The sequence below is a fragment of the Onychostoma macrolepis genome, chromosome 04 (assembly GCF_012432095.1).
Source record: "Onychostoma macrolepis isolate SWU-2019 chromosome 04, ASM1243209v1, whole genome shotgun sequence".
Classification (NCBI taxonomy): domain Eukaryota; kingdom Metazoa; phylum Chordata; class Actinopteri; order Cypriniformes; family Cyprinidae; genus Onychostoma; species Onychostoma macrolepis.
This window is the reverse complement of record NC_081158.1, coordinates 28,177,516-28,191,108: the sequence shown is the minus strand read 5'-3', so window position 1 is coordinate 28,191,108 and position 13,593 is coordinate 28,177,516. Positions and strand designations below refer to the sequence as shown.

General features: G+C 37.8%; 1 pseudogene; it reads right to left on the bottom strand.

Moving 5' to 3' along the window:
• Positions 1-13,593, bottom strand: part of LOC131538533 (uncharacterized) — a 173,749-nt pseudogene that overhangs the window by 55,315 nt on the left and 104,841 nt on the right.

The following is a 13,593-nucleotide window of genomic DNA, read 5'->3' as shown; positions in this document are numbered from 1 at the left end:
GCGTTTATTAAAATGTTTCTAAAGCAGGTAAATACAATATTTGTTATCTGTTAAAATGTCAGAAAACCCTTGGAAATATTATCACTCATTGTTAACATTAATGAACATTTTTAAGTCAAAGCAACGGTTGTATTACTACAGTGACATTTAACACATGCATGATATTCTTGCAGAAATAATCTAGCTTTTGGTGTTATTAATGTTAATACTTTTACACTTTTAAATTTCCTTTTAATGATTAATGGTTGAAGAGTGAGTAGATGTCACCTCATTGTACCCAGTTTTTGCTAAGGTTTCACTGATTGTTTACAGTGTAATCATGGTAAGTTACTCACACGAGTCATGCAAAGCGTCATGAGGCATAGGAAAAAGGTGGATACTGTAGTTCCAGGCATGTCTTAACCGCATTACCAAGGACTTTAAATATATCAAGAAAGCAGACTCCTATTACTTATGGATGGGAGAAAGTCCCTTGCCTCACAGTCTGCTATGTTATCAATGGATCAAGCCTCCGTTACTAGCTCTAAAATTACGTTTTGGAATTAGCAACGGTGCAGTGCATGAGAAGCGTAAGAAATTAGTCCTACACACAAGAGCGTTTTAAGGACAAAAACCTGATGAATGTCTTAAGTTGAAATACATCATCTGAAAAGTCTTGAGGTGTGGAAAACGTAGTATGTGTGGAATAATTGACTCCGGTCATTTGCATTATTAGAAAATAATGCACACCTGAGGTGGTAATGCATCACCGTTATGTGCATTATTTTCTAATAATTTTCTAATGACCTGTTGTCAATTATTCTTTACTTATTTCATTTAAAATTAATTATAGATTATGTTCTGAATTGTGTTTGTATTTTTTATATTGAACATGTATAATATTCAATAATGTTAACTGGCTAAGTGACTGTTTTCAATTAATTTCACATTTCTGTATGTTACATTATTACATTTTATTCCTCTAACCTGAAAGAAATTCATCAGCATCTTCACAACCAGAGTGCTGTTCTTCAGAAAAGACACTTCCTGTTATTGGGAACCATAGAAATATGTTTACAATCACAAACCTCTGGAATATATAACACTATATTATTTCAAATGATACGCAAGGTCACATCCTTACAAAAATGAACCATGGTTATTGTAGTTAAGCCATGGTAACCACAAATTAATCATGGATTTGCTACACTAACCATAGTTCAACCATGGTATATGTAGTAAAACTGTGGTGATACAAATGGCAATCAATCTGCCAAAAAACACTACACTTTTACTATTATAAAACCATTGTTAACTGTTAAGGGCACAAATAAATCAATGTGATTTACTCCACTCACCACTCTGAATAAAGTAATACCCTGTTGATCTCAACACATCTGACAGTTACTCACCCCTCTGAGTGAAGTGCTTGTATCTGTGCTGAATCTCCTCATAAACGGTCTCAGTCGTAGTCCTGTGTCTCCTCTTAGAGAGAGCTGTGAGTGTAGACAGACAAACCTGCTGTCAGTTCACAACACATGACTGATCACACACTGAATAAGACACAATATGACAGTCTCTGGATCTCTCCTACCTCTCCTCATCACTCTGTTCTGCTGAATCAGTATAAGCAGTGGCACCAAGAGCACAACTCCCAGTACAATCACAAGCTCTGGGGGGACGGAGAGAGACGCTGCTGGAAGAGTTTGTGGAGGAGAGACTGATGTTGAGCGCACTGGAGGAGAAACTGGAGGAGAAGCTGATGTTGTTGTGGCAGGAATAGTGGACACTGACAAATCTGGCAAATCTGCCAAAACACATAAAAAATAATGTCTTAAATACACAAATTTTATTAGCTCTAAAATGATCAAATTAATATTATTCCTCAGTGTTTTCCGTGACCTGCACAGGTGAGTCCAGCGTGCTCTTTGTGGGAGCAGTCAGTGTGGTTTTTCAGGGAGAGAGGACAGTCCCACAGGTGAAGCTCATTCCCTCTGCACTCGACTCTGTTCAGCCACACAACACCTTCACCAGCACCAAAGACTGAATTCCCATCAGCCCTCAGTGCTGCTCCACAACCCAGCTGCCTGCAGACCACCTGAGCATCGCTGATGTCCCACTGATCATCACAGACTGAGCCCCACACAGCGTTATGATACACCTCCAGCCTCCCAGAGCACCGGCCCTCCCCTCCACTCAGTCTGAGAGGAACATGATCTACAATATACACATCACGGACAAGGAGACAACAGAGAGAAAAGTTTTTTTATGTCAGAAAAGTGGCACCTACGAATGTGTATGTGGATTAAATCCTTTTAGTGCCCTCAGAACAAAATTACATACATACATTACATACGGCTGTTATGATTCTCCATCAGATAAACCAACCTGAACACTGTCTCTGGTAGGGAACTGTGGAGCATGTCAAATAGCTTCGTGGGGACTCATGACTCTCATTTTCTGTACACAAGATAATTCAATATTATACTACAGTAAATACGCAATTAATTTATATACTCATTAATGCTAAAGGATTGCTTTTGTTGTATCAGTCTTACCTGAGCAGGTGATTTTGGCCACTTTATCCCTATCACAGTCATTCTGTCCCCAGGGTGAAGATGGACACTGCCATAGACTTGAATCATGTTGTCGACATGTAACTTTATCCAGCCAGTTATGAGCTGATTCCACTCTTGTTGTAGAATCAGACAAAACACCAGATTTTCCACAGTTCAGCTCTTGACAGATCAGACTCACTGTGTCTCTGTCCATTTTATGGTAGCACACATTACCCCAGGATCCATTGTAGAAAACCTCCACATTCCCTTCACAGCCCTCAGTTAACCTGATCTCTTTAAACTCTAAATGGCAATGAAAAAGGTATATTTTAAAATCCCAGTTAATTTTGTTTTCATTGTATTCATTTGAAGTTTAATTTAATTATATAGCATGTTTACCTGAGCACACAACTCCTACATCCTCCTTGTGATTACAGTCATGTTTTCCCCAGCCTGGAGAAGAGCAGCTCCACAGGGACGTCTCATTCCCCTCACACTCCACCTCATCCAGCCATATGGGTCCAGAACCAGGACCAAACCAGGCTGGTACCTGCTGCTTACTGAGGGCCACTCCACACTGCAGCTGTCTGCACACCACATGAGCATCTTTAATATCCCAGGAGTCATCACACACTGTCCCCCATGAGCCGCTGTGAAAAACCTCCAGCCTCCCTGCACAGTCTCCCCCAGAACCCACCAGCCTGATGGACCCGCGACCTGATATTCAGAGAAAGATAAACATATTATCGATCAATAACAATGTAACAATCTGCCCAAATGTTGTTCTTCTCACCAAGGCAGGTGATTGACAGCTGTTGTGTGGAGCTGCAGTTGAGAGTTTGTGGAGAGCTGCAGTTCCTCAGATGAGCTTCACTCCCAGAGCACTGGAAGCCCGTCACACACTCATGACTGTGTTCAGGACTGGATGAAGAGGAGCCGTAGAAGTTCAGCACAGAGCCACAGCCCAGCTGTCTGCAGACCACAGAGGATTCAGTGAGACTCCAGGAGTCCAGCAGAACTCTCCTCCAGACCTGATGGATGAAAACTTCCAGCTCCCCCTCACACTGTCTCTCTCCAGACAACCGCACCAGACCATCATGAAGAGCCAGAGAGGAACCTGGGGAGATCTCATGTTTTACAGAAAAAAATGTCAGAGCATATGCTTTACATAAAATCTTATGGAAGGACTCACCAGAGCAGATGACTCCAACATCTCGTCTATGAGAACATTCAGCTCGACTCCATGAAGAGATGGAACATTCTGAGAGTTTTGTTTCATTCCCGTCACAATCAAACACATCAGCCCAGATTTCTCCACTTCCCTCTCCAAACCAGTCTGATCCCACAACAGACACAGCAATCCCACAATTCAGCTGTCTACAGAGGACACTGGCGACTCTCATATCCCAGCATGCATCACACACTGTGCCCCATTTACTGAGGAAACGAAGCTCCACTCTTCCAGAACAAGAGTCTGAACCGTTTGCTAGAATGAGATCTGTGTAACCTGAAAAAAATGATTACAAATTATTTTTAAATTCTTTTTTTCTTTTTTGATTAGTTTATTTATTCATTTTCTGAATATGAGGCCAAGAGGATAAACAGCAAAGACACAGCCTGTACCTCTGCCTCTAGAGACTGTTTTGGTCATATTTGGAAAGGGTGCCAATATTTGTGGAAAGCACTGTGTACAGTAAGACATGCCAACTATTTATACTTAACCAAAACATATAACTCCCACATCATTGCCATAAGAACAGTTGTTCTTGCTTGAAGATAGATGTGGACAGAAATATATCAGAGACTCATTTCCTCTGCACTGAATCTCTTGTGTCCACATCTGAGCGTCTCCTTTGTCAAAAGCAGCTGCTCCTAGCACCTGTACAGGAACCCCACAGTCCAGCTCTCTACACACAACCTCTGCATCCTGCTGGTCAAAGGCAGCGTCACACACTGACATCCAGGTGTTCCCATGAGACACCTCTAACCTTCCAGAGCAAAGGTTAGGTCCATCAATAAGTCTAGAATGTTTATGATCTGTTTTTGTAATATATTTAGCAAAAAAAAATAACATTAGATTGTTTTGTTTCTTTTCGCCAGTCATTTACTGCAAACGTGTTACATTACCTTAAATTATCACAATTGAAAGTTTTACCTGAGCAGATGACTCCAGCATCATTATCGTGACTGCAGTGTGAATTAGTCCATCCTATTGATCTACAGTTCTTCAGTGTGGACTCTGATCCAGTACACATGATATTACTCATCCAGACTGGTCCTGATCCTGGTCCAAAATGAGCATCACCCAGAGCATCTACAGGTTCTCCACAGTCCAGCTCTCTACACACCACTGCAGCATCAGCCATATCCCAATAATAGTCACACACTGTTCCCCACTGACCTCTATGAAGAACCTCCACTCTACCAGCACAGCGACTGTTACCACCAACCAGCCTTACATTTGCACTGTCTGTACAATGAATGAGACATGGAGAGATAGTGAGGAAGGGAGAGAGAAAGAAAGAATGAGATCAAAGAATCACAAAAAAGGGTGGGGAGCATATTTTGATACTACTTCAATCTGAGGATTGGAATTAGTTCCAACCTGCACACATCAGTCCAACATCACTGTCATGAGAACAGTTGTTTTCATGTGATAGAGATGTTGGACAGAGGTGAATCTGAGACTCATTTCCTCTGCACTGAATCTCTTGTGTCCACATCTGAGCGTCTCCTTTGCCAAAAGCAGCTGCTCCCAGCACCTGTACAGGAGCCCCACAGTCCAGCTCTCTACACACAACCTCTGCATCCTGCTGGTCAAAGACAGTGTCACACACTGACATCCACGTCTGATTATGAAGTATCTCTAACCTCCCAGAGCAACGAGACCCTTCAAACAGTTTCCCATCTGAACAAGAAAGAAAAAGAAAATATCAAATAAATTATTATTTTATACCCAGAAATTATTTCTCTTATAAAAATATGCTTGTATATTATTGAATTACTGGTTCTTATTAAATCAACATTAATCACCACCATCTATTAATGCTAAATGAAAGTCACTTTAAAACTTTTGGTAGCAAAAACCAAAGAGATTGCTTTAAAGGGATAGTTCACCCAATAATGAAAATTCTGTCATTAATTACTCACCCTCATGTCGTTCCAAACCCGTAAGACCTTCGTTCATCTTCGGAAAACAAATTAAGATATTTTTTATAAAATCCGAGAGCTTTCTAACCCTCCATAGACAGCAAGGGTCCTACCACGTTCAAGGTCCAGAAAGCTACCAAAAACATCAACAAAATAGTCCATGTGACATCAGTGGTTCAACCGTAATTTTATGAAGCTATGATAATATTTTTTGTGTGCAAAAAACTAAAATAACTTGAGTTACCATCTACCACTATTATCGAGAGTACCACGACACATGCGTGTGGTGCTGCTGACGTAGAACACGCATACGCTGCAGTGCACCTTGAGCAGAGGAAATAATGTGTTTTTGTGCATAAAAATATTTTTGTAGCTTCATAAAATTACCACTGAACCACTGGTGTCACATGGACTATTTTGTCGATGTCCTTACTACTTTTCTGGACTTTGAACGTGGTAGTACTGTTGCTGTCTATGGAGGCTCAGAAAGCTCTCAGATTTCATCAGAAATATCATAATTTGTATTCCAAAGATGAATGAAGGTCTTATGGGTTTGGAACGACATGAGGGTGAGTGATTAATGACAGAAATTTTGGGTGAACTATCCCAGCTAACACACGACATAACAGTCATTCTACAGAAACATCCACTTTTGGTATGGCAAGATGTCTTACAGTAAAATGTATTTCTTTTTTTAGCGTTTAAACTTAGACCACATTATTAGATTATCTTTTGACTTTATGAATACGCATAAATGACAGCTAAATTATTTTTATATTTTTTGTACCATTTATTTAAAGACCACATTGTAACATTTTTTTTTCACTGGTGTTACCTTCTGGTAAAAACTGGTTTTTATGAAATATTATTTCTCGATTTTTCAGCACATGTAGTCAGAGATACAGAAAAACAATGATAATGTGACAAATAAGGAGATTATGTTTTATTTATTTTAATCAGGTTTGTTAAAAGTGTGATTGAATGATGTTAGTACATTTGCGCAACCATGTATTTGCTATAATGAAAATATTTGGAAAAAAAAACAGTTATAGACAAATAATGATGCAATCCTTTAAATCTTAACTCTTGAGTGAAGCAGAATTCAGTGGATGTAAAATTAATTATTATTATGCCACATGTGACATATTTTATGTAATGTGACAGAAAAAACACGGTAACATCAATGACATACATTAGACCAAATATCCTTATTCTTCAGCTATAATTAATAGATGAGACTAAATTGTTACATTTGGCAATTAGAGAAAGCAGTTAGTAAAAGAACATAAATGTAAACTGATCTTCACTGGTGTTACCCATAAGGAAGGTGACACCAGTGACAGATTTCATGAAAAATGCATTTTACAAAATGTCTGCTGCAAGGTATCAAACCACTTGTTGTCAATCATGGTATACTCACTAAATTAAGTAGTTTAATCCATTTGTATTCTAGTTTTAAATAAATACGAACAGCAGCTATTCTAATCTTTCTCCTTTTGGTTTCCTGTTTATATCTCGGGATGTCCATCCCAAGGTTACTAGAGATTACACCAGTTCCAGTTTGGATCCAGCCTGGCATGTGAAGACTTCAGAAGACGCCAACACTCACAAAGACTTCAGCCAACTAGATGAACATACAAAGCTGCCAAATAATCCTTATATTGTAATCATTGCCCTAAAAGGGAAGTTTGCAGATTTTCAACCAGCTTTGTATTGTTACAGTGTTGGTAATATATGTAAATGAACAAGGTTTACCTGTTCTCTGAATTACTTGTATAGAGATTTCACCATTTGTGACCTGTGCTGGCAAAATTAGTCAAAATGAAAAACAAAATCAAAAATGAGTCACTTTTTTAAATTACATTCTCCAATAAAAGACCTTCAAAATGATATATGAGTTGTTAAAATTGGACGAAAAATGACAGCTACACCCGTTTGAAGTTGATAAAGTCAGCAAAGACCATTTAGAGAAAACTGATTTAAAATTTTCTGAAGGTTCCAAATGATTACAACATTAATTCTTTGCACCCAATTCTTTTCTTAATAATCATTACTAGATTAATATTCACAATTTAGCTTTTTTTTTTTATTCTATCTTTGTTGCTATTAATATGAACCAATGCAAAAAAAGAACACAAAAAAAACAATGCAATATATATAGGAAAGAAACAAGTAATGTATTACTTTTTTCATTTTACATCTAAACAAAAGCATTCAGGTAAGTAATCAAATATCAAATGTAAAAATCACTTTAGTGCATTCATTATGAATAAACTGATTACAAAAGCAGTTCATCAAGTGCAGCGAGTGATTCCCTCTTTTCTTTTATTATTAGATTGACATTGAGACAGACGGCCTATATATTAGACCTACTGTACTGCACGGATCTAATATAATGTCACACATCCGATGTTTTTACCCAACATTTCCTCAAACGTTCACTTAAGACATAACAGATTATGTTTCTGTGAATACTTAAAATACTGTAATTCTGTGTATATTTATCGGGATCGCGCGCCGTTATGCGAGAGGTACTCCTCTCAGAAAACATGCAAATAAAGATATATTTAGATGTTTAAATACTATTTGGAGCATTGGGATCGCTCGCTAGAAGAGGGCTTAATGAACTAATTTTTGTGAAAACCTCAAATTCGACCAAAATCAACATCTTTCACTTCTTTTGCCTGTAACTCGAAATTAGCTCATGTGCATTTCAGACTCATTTTGCCAGCACAGGTCACATTTATTTGTAAGCAAAACTCTGCCAGATGATGCAAAAGGTTAGGGGGTTATTGTGTGTCTCATTTATTTGTCCTGTGTACTATAACTTCTGAACAGGAACTAATACTCCTTTGACTTGTTTGAGAAGATTGGAGGGTTTAGCTGTGTTTCTCCCTTCTCCCTATTTTATTCGTTTTTTTATATTCTACTACTATTAAATGATTAATCAGTTTGGAAATCTTTTTACCACATTTACTAAAGATGACTTTGGGACTGAGTATGTATTTATGATGCAAATGTAAATTACTGTAAATGAACCTAAACCGCTGTTACATGCCTCTCTCATAAGGTTAGCAATGTTATTTATTATAACAATAATATTATTTAGCGAAGATACTAATGAGATAATTTAAAAAGGCAATATAGTGACTTCATTAAATGACCCACTATGAAAATACAGTTTTATCAATGTACTTTTAGGGAGGAACTTGTCAACAAATCTACCTCACAGCACATCAGTGAAAGCAGTTTGACAATTACAGACGGGTGTGTTGGATCAGGGTTAGATCTGAATTCTGCAGGTGGGTAGATCTCCAGGAACAGGATTGGGCAGTCCTGTTATATTGGTTATGTATGATGGATTTTGAACTGTACTATTTTTATTGCAGGTTTTCTGGATTCCCAGTTGAAGACATCAGTACATCAGATGTTGGCCTGGACAGCTGTATCTACAGTACACCACACTGACCTCTCTGCTTTTGCATAGATGGCTGACTACTACCATGCTCTATAGTGTTATTGGTATTATGTTCTAAGGTATTATTATAGTAAAACTTAGCACCTGTGACAGTGGAATGTGTAAGTGTAAAGAATAGACACATGCGTATTACAGGTATTAAATTTAAAGTCACAGAGAAAAGTTTTTATTTTTATTTTTAGGAGTTCCAAATTTATTTTATTTTTTTTACTCTTTCTCTCTAACAAACACAACACAACAGTTACATCATTTAAAATTCTGAGGTGCACAAATCATATTCTACAAATAACAAATTTAGAAACTCATGTGAATGTGGGGCAAAACACATGCACACACCCAAATAAAAAATGTGAAAGTCATGAACAAATTGTGCACATTTGCATATATATAGTCATAGTCCGAATTATTGGCTCCCTTGGTAAATATGAACAAAGAAGCCTGTGAAAATAAATCTGCATTGTCAATCCTTTTTGATAAAAGATCAAAAAGGGGGTAGGGGGAAGCTCATTAGGAGTATTTATTTTCTCTAATACACACTGGCCACAGTTAATGGCACCCTTTTATTCAGTACTTTTTGCAATCTCCTTTTGCCACAGTAACAGCTCTGAGTCTCTCCTATAATGCTTGGTGAGTTTGGAGCTCACCTGACAAGAGATCTTTGGAGAGCTTAAAGCTGCTTAAATTGAGATAGGGAGATCATTCCAACATGAACTTATCTACAAATACCAGAGTTAAATTCTGGAAAAATTAAATATATCCCCGCATTTGTGATTTGTAGAATAGCATTTATCCACCTGCAGTGAAGATTTTGAGAAGGTTTTGTTGGTTTGTGAGAGAGAAAGAAACAAAATATAATTTTGCAACTCTAATATTTTCAAATATTTTCTTGATGACTGTACTGAAATACTGTATTCTCTACAAATACACATTCCATTCTCATAGGTGCTCAGTTTTGCTACAATAATTCTAGACACAATAGATGTACTGTATGCAAATATAAAAAAGGGACATAAACAACTGAATATTCAGGGAAAATAAAAGAATTCTTGATAATCTTTAAAATGAGAGAATCACTGACATAATTTAGGCTACTTTCTTCGACTGCAGAAAAAACGAAACTATTAAAATTTGCTAAGTGCCCTTGAAAGGTATCATTACGCCGTTTGGAACTGTAAGGCCAGTTTATGAATTGGAGGTAAAGATAATTTGCAAAACAACTTAATATAGACTTTCAAACTGGTCATCACCAGTAGGCTACTATGCAATCTCGTGACATTGAACAGTTATAAAATGATTTAGGACAACACTGTATGAAGACCAAACTTTCGTCGTAGCAAGGTAATTGCGACTTAGTGGCAACATAAATAAGTTAACCATAATACGTAACTGCAACGTGATTTGACAACCAAACTATTACGTTGTTATAATTAATATAATAATATGTACTGTTTTCAAAAACAAAATAAATGAGCTGGATTTGCCTAATTGAGTATGCGTCCATCATTCATAAAATATTTCATCTTTATTAGGCAAATGAGTATACAAACTGTCCGCCCTGAAAATGACCAACTTTGTACCAGCACACGACGTTGTCACAACATCGTGATTACTAACTGACAACAACACAAAGTTACGTTGTAGCAACGTATCCGGGAATTTCACTTTTCCAGTTGTCACAACGTAACTAGTTACGTTGTCACAATGAAAGTTTGGTTGTCAAATTACGTTGCAGTTACGTAACAATAAACGTCTTATGGTTAGCTGGGATCCCTTTAAGGCATCTGTTAAAAGTTGTGAGACTATAATGACTTTCCAGAAACAGTTGAAGACTTCCATGAGCAATTTAACCAATCCAAAACCATAAACAAAGGCTCTTCCCATTATGACACTTATTTAAATAATAATAATGATAATTCAAAATAATAACAATTTTCTCTTTTTCTGTATTTCTCTCTCTAGGTAGTTCTCTGCTCTAGCTTAAACTTGAAGCACTGTTGAATCTTTTGATAAACTGCTTGTCATGTTCTTAATTTTTAAATAATTTTGGATAAAAGCATTTTCTAAATGATTAATGAAAATGTGGATTATCAGTAATGGAATAATAAAAGGAGGTTTGGGCCTGTTTACCTGAGCAGATTACTCCAGCATCTCTACTATGACCACAGTTGTCTTTTCCCCATCCTCGTGATCCACAAATCTTAAGTGTTGACTCTGAACCAGTACACCTGATATAATTTATCCAGATTGGTCCTGATCCTTGTCCAAAATGAGCATCACCCAGAGCATCTACAGGTTCTCCACAGTCCAGCTCTCTACACACCACTGCAGCATCAACCATATCCCAATAATAGTCACACACTGTTCCCCACTGACCTCTATGAAGAACCTCCACTCTACCAGCACAGCGACTGTTACCACCAACCAACCTCACATTCAGACTGCCTGCATATTGAACAGAGAGACCGAGAGATCAATAAATATTGAGGAAAAATATAGAAAGAAAGAGTGAGATCAAAAAATAACATACTTTGATACTACCTTAATGTTTAATTTGCTAAAGGTTTGAATTTGAGGGAAATAGTTCCAACCTGCACACACCAGTCCAATATTGTTGTCATGAGAGCAGTTGTGTTGGTGTGATGGTGATGTTGGACAGAGGTGAATCTGAGACTCATTTCCTCTGCACTGAATCTCTTGTGTCCACATCTGAGTGTCTCCTTTGTCAAAAGCAGCTGCTCCCAGCACCTGTACAGGAGCCCCACAGTCCAGCTCTCTACACACAACCTCTGCATCCTGCTGGTCAAAGACAGCGTCACACACTGACATCCACGTCTGATTATGAAGTATCTCTAACCTCCCAGAGCAGCGAGAACCTCCAACCAGCCTGACACCTGAAGACGAAAAAAAGACACTTACCTTAGACATTTATTTATTTATGTATTTATTTATTTATTTGAGAAAAACAGCAAGTAAAAAAAGTATAAATAAAAATAAGACAGTTGTCAGTATTATAATAAGATCTGAGTTTTGGAGAAGCTCACTTGAACAGATTACTACAGCATCTTTTAAATGATCGCAGTAGTTATTTCTCCATCCTGCTGACATACAGCTCTTCAATGTAGACTCTGATCCAGAACATAACACATCGCTCATCCAGATTGGTCCTGATCCTGGTCCAAAGTGAGCATCACCCAGAGCATCTACAGGTTCTCCACAGTCCAGCTCTCTACACACCACTGCAGCATCAGCCATATCCCAATAATTATCACACACTGTCCCCCACTGACCTCTATGATTGACCTCCACTCTACCAGCACAGCGACTGTCACCACCAACCAACCTCACATTCACATGGTCTGTACAATGAACAGAGAGAATGCGCCATGAAGAGACAGTGAGGAAGGAAGAGAGAAAGAAAGAGTGAGATAAAAGAATCACACAATTGACGGTTGGTCATACTTTGAAATATTTTTTATGTCTGGGGATTGGAATTAGTTCCAACCTGCACACATCAGTCCAACATCATTGTCATGGGAACAGTTGTTTTCATGTGATAGAGATGTTGGACAGAGGTGAATCTGAGACTCATTTCCTCTGCACTGAATCTCTTGTGTCCACATCTGAGCGTCTCCTTTGTCAAAAGCAGCTGCTCCCAGCACCTGTACAGGAGCCCCACAGTCCAGCTCTCTACACACAACCTCTGCATCCTGCTGGTCAAAGACAGCGTCACACACTGACATCCACGTCTGATTATGAAGTATCTCTAACCTCCCAGAGCAGCGAGAACCTCCAACCAGCCTGACTTCTGAAAGAAAGCAGATAACCTAAATGTTGTTTTTTTTTTACTCACATGGGGGAAAAATGCTTAATATATAAGTTCTCAGAAGAAATCAAATGTCTAAAGAAACATCATACATATATGTTGACTGTAGCGATTCATTTACCAGACAGTTCTAAGGGAGAATTCTTAAATAATCAAATATTTTCATTTGAATATTTAATAATTTCTTTCTTCTGTTGAACACAAAATATATTTTTAAATAAATGTTGGTAACCGAAGAGTTGCTGCTGGTTGCCTTTACCTTCGTATTTTTTTTCATACTATGGAAGTCAATGTGGACTGTCAACTTTTTGGTTACCAACATTCTTCAAAAGACCTTTTTATGTCCAACAGAGGAAGAAAATTGATACATTAAAGGGCTGGAAGAAAAGAAATTGGGCATACACTAAATGACAAGGTGAACACACACCCTACGAGACTTTTAAGTCGTTTCACACACAAACTTACAAAGAAACAAGGGCTTAATGCTAAGAGACAAGAGGAGCATGACAAATAAAAACAAAATGGGTTTTAAAATAGTCGTTTATATCTTCTGACTGAATGTAACATAGCTAACTAACTAAGTAACTAAATACATATATACATAC